The sequence below is a fragment of the Penaeus monodon genome, chromosome 17 (genome assembly GCF_015228065.2).
Source record: "Penaeus monodon isolate SGIC_2016 chromosome 17, NSTDA_Pmon_1, whole genome shotgun sequence".
In the NCBI taxonomy this organism is placed as follows: Eukaryota; Metazoa; Arthropoda; class Malacostraca; order Decapoda; family Penaeidae; genus Penaeus; species Penaeus monodon.
In genome coordinates, this window is record NC_051402.1 from 32,969,234 (window position 1) to 32,979,233 (window position 10,000).

Genomic DNA, 10,000 nt, shown 5'->3' on the forward strand with positions numbered 1-10,000 from the left:
ATGATGAATAATTGCGTTGTCGAATCGTATACTGAACGGCACGATAAAGTTTATTGTGTTTGAGGTTATAGTGATGTTAGTAGTTATGGTAATTACAATGGCCATCGTTATTATAATCGGTGTTTTTGGCATTCATAATTACCACCGATAATGAAAGGGACGATAGTGATAATGCACGTGATGAAAAGAACGTCGTTGATGATGATTATGATAATAACAATGATGATGAAATAGTAACAATCATAATGAAATTACAATGGTAAAGTGATAATGATAATGCTGCTGATAAGGATAACAACAAATAAAGCAATAATAATTAAAAACATAATGCCATTCTAAGCGTAAGCAAATATGTTTCCGTTTCTGAAAATACCCTATAAAAAAAACTCGCCATGTTTGACCACGCTAGGGGAATGACATTTCCCTTCGTCATTTTTAAATGAAAATATGCAGTGATAGCCTATTCAGAATAAATGAAAATGATTGTCATTCGTCACTTTAATATAATTTCTTTTTATGGGCTTATAGACATATAAGCCTCTCTCTTTAAGAAAACAAACAAACAAACAAATACTACTACTGCTAATAGAATTATAATCCCTGACCTACTTATACTAGTAATAATAATGATTAGTGGGTGATAAAGATATGTCATAACATGAACAGCGCCAGCATTAAAATAGTAACTGTGGTAAGCATTACATAATCAGTTCCTTTGCCCTCGGATGATAAAGGAAATATGGTTCAACTAAAGGAATTAAGATACTCGATACATATACATTTCTTAGGATTAAAAGTGAGACCTTGTATAATACTTATGTTTAAAAAGAACTGTGGAAATTCATTTTGACACTAATTATGTTGCTCAGTGACACATTCATTTCTATTGCAGGAGTCGAGTTTGCATGTTTATATCCACTAACCATCATAAGGAATTCAGTATACTACCTAACCCTGGGCTAATGCTTTTAATGCGGATGTTGGATACTATTATATAACGTTATACCGATACGGGCGGATGTCCATACAAGATAACCCTACAATTAGTCCAGAGAAGATGGTGCGTCAGATATACGATCCCTGTACAAATAAGACTAATAGCAGATGCCGAATATTTTATTCATTTTATGTGTAAAGCCTCTGACAATGAAAAACGACACGGATTATACGAAAACAAATAACAATGATACTATTAATCTCAGCACGAAAACAAATAACAACGATAATATTAATCTCAGTTGTAATTCATTTTGGTCAAACCAAAATGAATTGCAACTAGTTACCATATTACCTTAGTGTTACAGGTATTGATAATGACAGTAAAAAGTGTATAATACGCAAAATAAATACTATAAAATCAACATTTCGGATGGCGACCGCCCACACATCCTGCACGCCGCCAACGGACTCCCCGACTCCCTCCCTCAGCACACCTGCAGTAACGGACACCAGCGGATGAGCCCAATAACAGTGTGAATAAAGGTGTGGAGGCCGCTGTATGCCGTAATAAATATTAATTTTATGCCAGGATGACGTCTGCACAACCTTACCGTCTGGGCAGAGCGAGGCATCTGTTAGGCTTTTAATGGCGGTGGACACGAGCTCGCTACCGGGTGAGGCCACGAGGTCAAAAGGCGCCGGGTACCGGGTACTGGTCAGCTGAGGAAGGGGTACCGGTCACGCTAGGTAATCGAGTTTTACTTGGGTATCCGCTAAAAAGGCCGACAGAAACGCTCATGCTGCAAGAGGAAACACAAGGTACATCCATCTCCGTTTTCTTTTCTGTTACGAGCGATAAATTCAATTACAGATTACCTCTTCTGGCTGCTTCGAAACTACCGGACAAGCTGTTTAAACGATCAAGTAAGTAGTGGGTGTAGATATCGTCTCCATTGTGCCGTGAAAAGAAATGTATGAAGATCATTAATCGTTTGTGATCTTGAGGATGACTCGGCACCTGAGGTTGCCCAAGAAGCTGCTCTGGGTAAATTAACACAGGAAGGAGCTGGAGTGAAGGAACACGTTTGATTAATGGATGTATGTATGGGTATATATACACATATATATACATACGTATATATATATATATATATATATATATATATATATATATATATATATATATATATACATAAGTGTGTGTGTGTGTGTGTGTGTGTACACCCACACACATACATGCATGCATATTTATGTGTGTGTGTGTGTGTGTGTGTGTGTGTGTACACCCACACACATACATCCATGCATATTTATATATGTGTGTGTGTGTATGTGTGTGTGTGTGTGTGTGTGTGTGTGTGTGAGAGAGAGAGAGAGACTAAAACACATGAACTAATGAAAGCAGGCTTGTGTGTTTATATATCTTCCACTAAAGAAAGCATCCTCATTATCTATCTATTTGTCTATCTCAATTGCAAAGCACTTCTCCCCCAAATAAAAACAAGACACGTAAAGAAAAGAAAAGAAAAAAATAATAAAATAAATTATAATAATGATAATGATGAGAATAATAATGATGATAATAATCATAATAACAGTGATGATAATGATCATGATAATAATGATGATAATAATGATAATAATAATAATAATAATAATAATAATAATAATAATAATAATAATAATAATAATAATAATAATAATAATAGTAGTAGTAATGATAAAAAAGTATTATGATAATAAAAATAATGATAATAACAATTATAATAATGATAACAACAACAACAATAATAATGTTAACGATAACAACAGCAACAATAATAATAGAAATAAAGTAAAACAAAACAAAATAAAGTAAGATAAAATGAAATAAGGTAACTCGCGAAAGAGAGGATAATCGAGAGAAGAAACAGAGGAAACAGGGCCACGAAGGAAGGAAACAGGATGGAGGGAGAGGATGTGCGCGAGAGAGAGGAGATGGAGACAAATGAACGGCGGTTTGCGAGCGTTCACTGGAGCACATCATCTAACTATGTTTATTTTCTGCAGTGTGATTTATATTGAGGTGCTCTTTGCAATTCTGTCCATTGATTATTTTCTCTGTTATGCATTTTCCAAAATAAACATAAAAATAGATAAAGAAATGCGTTTTGAATAACGAGTCGTTATGGTACAAGAGCAAAAATCGATACGATTCGGCGGGCTGGTCTTAGTGGGGAAGGAAGTCCAGTAATTAAAAGTCTTGATTATTCCTTCCCAGGACTTTCAGTATCCTTGAGGACCACCGTGACACCTGGTCAGAAACCACGCGCGCGCGCTCGGTCCATACAGCGAGGGTAAGCCACTCGGCACGCGTGAAAATACGTGTTCCGTCCATTTGTCTCCCTCGCGTGGGGGTTTTGGCGCCAAAATGGCCATTTGTTTCGTCAACATGTTTGGGCGCCGAGCGGATGCTGGCAGGCGGTGAGGCGAAGCATTTTCGTAACATCACGTCTTCTTATTTACAGGAACACGTTGCACGCACATAAGAATACCAGAAAGTGCGTATACTGTCGATACATATGTGGGTGTTTATTTATATTCAGTGAGAGAAAGAATGAAATAGATAGAGAGAGAGGGAGATAGATACAAAGAGAGTGATAGAAATAGACAGACTGACAGACAGATAGACAGACAGACAAACAGACAGACAGACAGACAGGCAGACACAGATAGAGACAGACAGCCACAGTATGCATACACACACATGTCGATTTGTGCTTGTGTTTTCCCGTTGGCGTTACATACCTAACATTACTCACAAAACATCAAGGAATTCAGCTTTTAAAACACCCAAATCTAAACCACCCTAAAACCTAAAACCTAAAACCTAAAACCTAAAATCTTTCGACCCCTAAATCTTACAAACTAACCTCGCAGAAGACCCACGTGACCAGCCTCTCGAAAACGCCCTCTCCGTTCCATACCGACGCGAAGTTCATCCTGTCTCTTCGGAAACACAGGAAGGAAGACTTACCTAATCCCCTTCCCTTTTCTCGCCCTACGCCGCCCCAATGACCCGGAGAACCTGCATTAAGCCCGTTAAGACAGGGACTCGTTGATCATAGATTTAAGCACTGTCATTATAGGGGTTATAGATGCAGTGAAAACCATGTAACATCACGGTTTCGGTATTTACTCAGGGTGGGTTATGTTACGTTAAGTTCCGACGCACGTGGTGTGTTATAGAAATCAAGCCGGCCTTTATAAGGAATTTGTATGCAGTACTTGCAGATGTGTGAGTGTATTTCCTTGAGTACATTTAACTCTTTGTCCTTATTTATATATTCTATTTATACTTCATAAGTGCGACGTATGTACATACTGGATATATTCAAATATTTGAATATATGTATGTATATATATATATATATATATATATATATATATATATATATATGTGTGTGTGTGTGTGTGTGTGTGTGTGTGTGTGTGTGTGTGTGTGTGTGTGTGTGTGTGTGTGTATGTGTGTGTGTGTGTGTGAGGATGTTACCCAACCTCAAATCAAAGAAATGCTGTACTATACAGCATATCGGTTCAGTATTAAGCTAACACGTTCTTCATTACTAAGTAATCTGCTTTAGAAACACCAGTATAAGTGAAATGAATCAGAAGTTAGCTGAAAATCATGCGTGCATATACAAATGAGAGAGAGAGAGAGAGAGAGAGAGAGAGAGAGAGAGAGAGAGAGAGAGAGAGAGAGAGAGAGAGAGAGAGAGAGATAAGAGAGAGAGAGAGAGAGAGAGAGAGAGAGAGAGAGAGAGAGAGAGAGAGAGAGAGAGAGAGAAATAACCGGAGTTTCGTGGGTGGAGTCGATATATTCCCAAGCAATATCAAAGATATAAGGGTAAATATAGACAAAGCTATACACTCAAGCAAAAAAAAAAAAAAAAAAAAAAAAAAAAAAAAAAAAAAACGTGTGATATCCTAAAATAAATGAATAACAGGAAATTCGTAGAAAGATTCGATACAACCACGTACCGCTACAAGAATCAATATGGATAAAGTTACACCTCAAGCGAATTTAATGAGTAGGATGTGTGATATCCTGAATTAATCGAATAAACAGCACCTTCGTTGAGGAAGACGATATAATAAAAATATACAAAGATACCAGGATAAATATGGATAAACCTAATCAACTCCTAGCAAAAAAAAAGAAAGAAAAAAAAGAAAGAAAGAAAAAGAAAGAAAGAAAGAAAGAAAAGAAAAAGAAAAAGAAAAAGAAAAGAAAAAAAAAAAAAAAAAAAAAAAAAAAAAAAAAAAAAAAAAAAAAAAAAATATATATATATATATATATATATATATATATATATATATATATATATATATATATATATATATATATTCCATAATAAAAACCTGCAATGCGTATCACACGATTAATATCCACAACGAGCACGCTTCTATGCTATCCCATTTCAACCAAACAAACAGGAACCTCCTACAAGCCGACATCCCACCCACCGCTCGAAGGATACAAGGATAAATAGGATAAACCTATCCCTTACCTCCCCTAGGATCACGAACTCCTACAGACCAGCCCTCAGTACCCCGACGGACGCCCCGACGCCTCTTAGAGACGCCGGAAGTGTCAATGATTCCCCGCAGCAGGAGGCAAAGTGGCTCCTGAAGACGGCGCCAACGGGGCAGGTGTGAGGCCACGTTCCCTGGGCACGCGTGGGTATTAATGGGCACGCGGGCTTTGCATCTGGACCGCAGGGAAACGGGAAGAAGGAGATGGAAGGAATTAAGGATAATTAGAAGTGACTTTTAAGGGGAAAAAAACGTTAACGAAGAATGGCGGTGAATGGATGTGTTACAGCCATGCAAAAGGAGGAATTATTAATCAAGAGAGAGCGCCTCTGTTTAACCCTTTTGTTTTCTTTTATGTCATTATTCATCCATTTTTTTAATCTATTTATTCATCTACTTATTCATTTATTTATCTACTTATTTATTTATTTATCTAACTAATTATTCATCTGTTTATTTACTTATATATAGATTTATCCGTTTATCTATTTACTTATTCAATTATTCATCTATTTATTATTCATCTATTTATTTGTTTGTTTATTCATTCATTCATTCATTTTTTGTATATTTGTGCATTTATGTATCTATCTATTTATGATTATGATTCATCAATTTACACATTTAGATTTTCATTTACGCATTTATTTATCAAATCACTTATCTATGTACTTATCTATTTATTCACTTATATTTTTTACTTATTAGATTTCTTATCATCAATTCGTTTACTTGTTTATCTGTTTTTTTTTCATTCATTTTATATCTTTATTTCTCTATTTCCTTATAAACTTACACATTCATTCATGCACTGTCGTCGACTTTGACCGAAATGAAGTGCGTTTCCATGTTAACTTTCGATCGTGGATTGATAATGCAAGGGAACGGTGGAAGTGTAATTAGTGGTTTTGAGTTTTGTATTGTTGCTGTTTGTTATGTAATTAGTGGTATCGTGATTAGTTTTTATTATTATTACTATTACTGCTATAATAATAATAATAATAATAATAATAATAATAATAATAATAATAATAATAATTATTATTATTGTAAAAGTTTCTTTAGATCTGCTAATTAAAATCAAACACCGAGTCACTACCAGCAACCTAGGGTGATTGAAGTTTGAGGTAATGGAACATCAACAAAAATATACAAAAATATGCAGAACAATTACAGATTAAAACATCCAGTCAAGTCAATTCAGGAACACAAAAATACTTCAGATCGATAAGGCTCTTCTGAGAACATGTGCTGTGCTGTTTAAAACTATTTTTTTGGACTTCTAATTTTGGAATTCTCAGTATTTGTTCAAGAAACTTATCAGTACCTTTCTTTATAAAGCCAAGTGCTCCAACAACAAACAACAGGCAAAGTTTTGGTTTTTAAATGCCACATCTTTTCCACCTCCATTTCCAGGTCTTTATACTTTGATATCTTCTTGAACACTTGCGTTGAGACGTTTCTGTCTGAAGGGATACTTATGTCTATAAACAGGCAGGTGTTGTTTATTTTGTCCTTGATGCCATATCTGGACGATTCGGCTGTATAGTACGATCTGTGTGAATTGGAAAGTCCCACAAGATTGTAGCATCTTTACCTTCAGTAACTGGCTCTGGATGGTGTTCGTACCATTTATTTTGCGTTCAGATAGAAAAGTGTTTGCAGATCTTCCAATGCAGATACTTGCTCACTCTGTCGTGGTCAATTTTTGTACTCATTCGGTGTTAATATTGAGCAACCAGACACAAGGTAATCAATCGTCTCAACCTTGTCAGTGCCATTGTGCAAGATGTTAGCTTGATAGTTTCTGGTAAACAAACTTTGATCTTGAGCTGCAAGAATAAAACCCTCTGTTTCCCCCTTAAGTCCAGAGCTTCTGAGCCACTGATGGGTCGAGGTTTCATCTTCATCAGCGTGTTTGCTTCGAGTTGCAAACTGTCCAGGGAAATGCTTTTCATGCCACCTAGATTCAAGTTTTTCTTGTCCGACCTTCTTCGCTTTTTGTTTTCTATATTTAGCAGCCAATGTTGGCGACATAGGTTCGATGTTTTCGTTCTCAATACCCAGTTCCTGAGAAAACTTATCTGATTCCTTTACTACCGAGTGTGACCTTTTGAAGTTTTCATATACTCCAACTAATTGAAGCATCCAATCGTTGGTTAGATCTAAGTATTGCAAGAAACCAATCGTTGTTGTTTTGTACGATATTATTATTATCATTATTATTATTATTATTATTATTATTATTATTATTATTATTATTATTACTATTATTATTATCATTATTATTATTATTATTATTATTATTATTATTATTACTATTATTATTATTATAATCATCATTATTGTTATTACTATCAGTATTGATATTGTCATTGTTATTATTACCATTATTATTATCATAATGATTATCATTATTATCATTATTATATCTATTATTATTATTATTATCATTATTATTGTTTTTGGTTATAATTTTCATGATAATGATAATGATATTACTAATTATGATAATAATAATGATATTATTAATTATGATAATAATGATAATGATAATAATAATAATAATCATAATAATAAAATAATAATAATAATGATAATGATAATAATAATGATAATAATAATAATAATAAATGATAATATAGTAATAATAATCATAATAATGATGATTATTATTATAGTCATCATTATTATTGCTAGTATTAGTACTATAATCATTTTCATTATTATTATTATTATTATTATTATTATTATATCATTATTATTATTATTATCATTATCATTATTATTATTATCATTATATTATTATTATCATTATTATTATCATTATCATTATCATTATTATTATTATTATTATTATCATTATTATTATCATTATTATTATTATTATTATTATTATTGTAAGTATCATCGTTATCAATATTATTATTAATTATATCATTACCATCGTTATCATTATCATTTCCAATACTACTGTTATGATAATGATAATAATGATAATAATGATAATAATACTAATAATAATAATAACAATAATAATAATAATAATAATAATAATAATAATAATAATAATGGTTATCATTATTATCATTATCATGATCATCATCCTCATCCTCATTAATATCACCATCATCATTATGGTTCTGCTCATCATTATCATCATGATTATCATCCGCATGATCATTTTAATCCCAACCATCATCAACATTTTCTCCATCTATTTATTTATTTTCTTCCATGCACCTAATCATATACGAAAAGTCAACAAATCATGCTCTTTAAAAGTTTTAATTAAAAATTAATTATTAATATTATTCCCACCAACTTCACTTCTTTAAAACCAACAGTAAAATGGTTATGAAAAAAAAAAAAAAAAAAAAAAAAAAAAAAAAAAAAAAAAAAAAAAAATATATATATATATATATATATATATATATATATATATATATATATATATATATATATATATATATATATATATATAATATCAAATCACATGAAACTGAATTATTGCTATTGATAGCATTCCCACCAACTTCACTTGAACAAACAAACATCAAAATAATAAACAAAAGCACCAACAATGTGAAGAAAAGGCGCCTGGAGCGAAAACCGTTGACTTCCAACCTATAGTGATGTCACGTCAAATCAGGTACAGATTACAGGAAATGATGTAAGCTGAGACGTCGGCGATGCGGGCCAGCGACATCCACCTGATAATGGCTCGTTGGAGAGGGGATGGGGGGGGGAGAGAGAGAGGGGGTGGGGGGGGGTATAAAGTTATTGTTATTAATAAGAGGAAAGCGTAAGGCGCATGAAGCTTCTGGTTTTATGTGGATGATTATGGTATTATTGTTATTATTGCTATTATTATCATTATTCTTATTGTTATTGTTATTATTGTTGTTGTAACTATTATTACTATTACCATTATCATTGTCATAATTATTATCATTATCATAATTATCATCATTATTATTATCATTACTACTATTATTATCATTATCATTATCATTATTTTCATTATTATCATTATTGTTATTGTTGTTGTTATCCTTATCATTATTATCACTATCATCTTCATCATCATCATCATTATTATCATCACCATCATTATTTCCATCATTTTCTTCATAAATTTCCTTAACTATGTCATCTCGATTTTTTTTTTCTTACTGCTTCTGGTCATAATATAAAAAAAACAAGACAAAGAAGAAGACCCTTCAAAAAAGAAGAAAAGGCAAAAGTAATGATAGATCACAATAGTAAAATAGAATAATAATAATAATAATAACAATAATGATAATGATAATAATAATAATGATAACAACAACAACAACAACAACAATAATGATAATGATAATAACAATAATAATAATAATAATAATAATAATAATAATAATAATAATAATAATAATAATAATAATAATAATAATAATAATAATAATAATAATAATAATAACAATAATAACAATAACAACAACAA

General features: G+C 32.2%; 1 protein-coding gene across 1 annotated transcript in view; it reads right to left on the reverse strand.

Moving 5' to 3' along the window:
- The window catches only part of LOC119583350 (basic proline-rich protein-like), a 115,212-nt gene that overhangs the window by 39,108 nt on the left and 66,104 nt on the right, over positions 1-10,000 (reverse strand).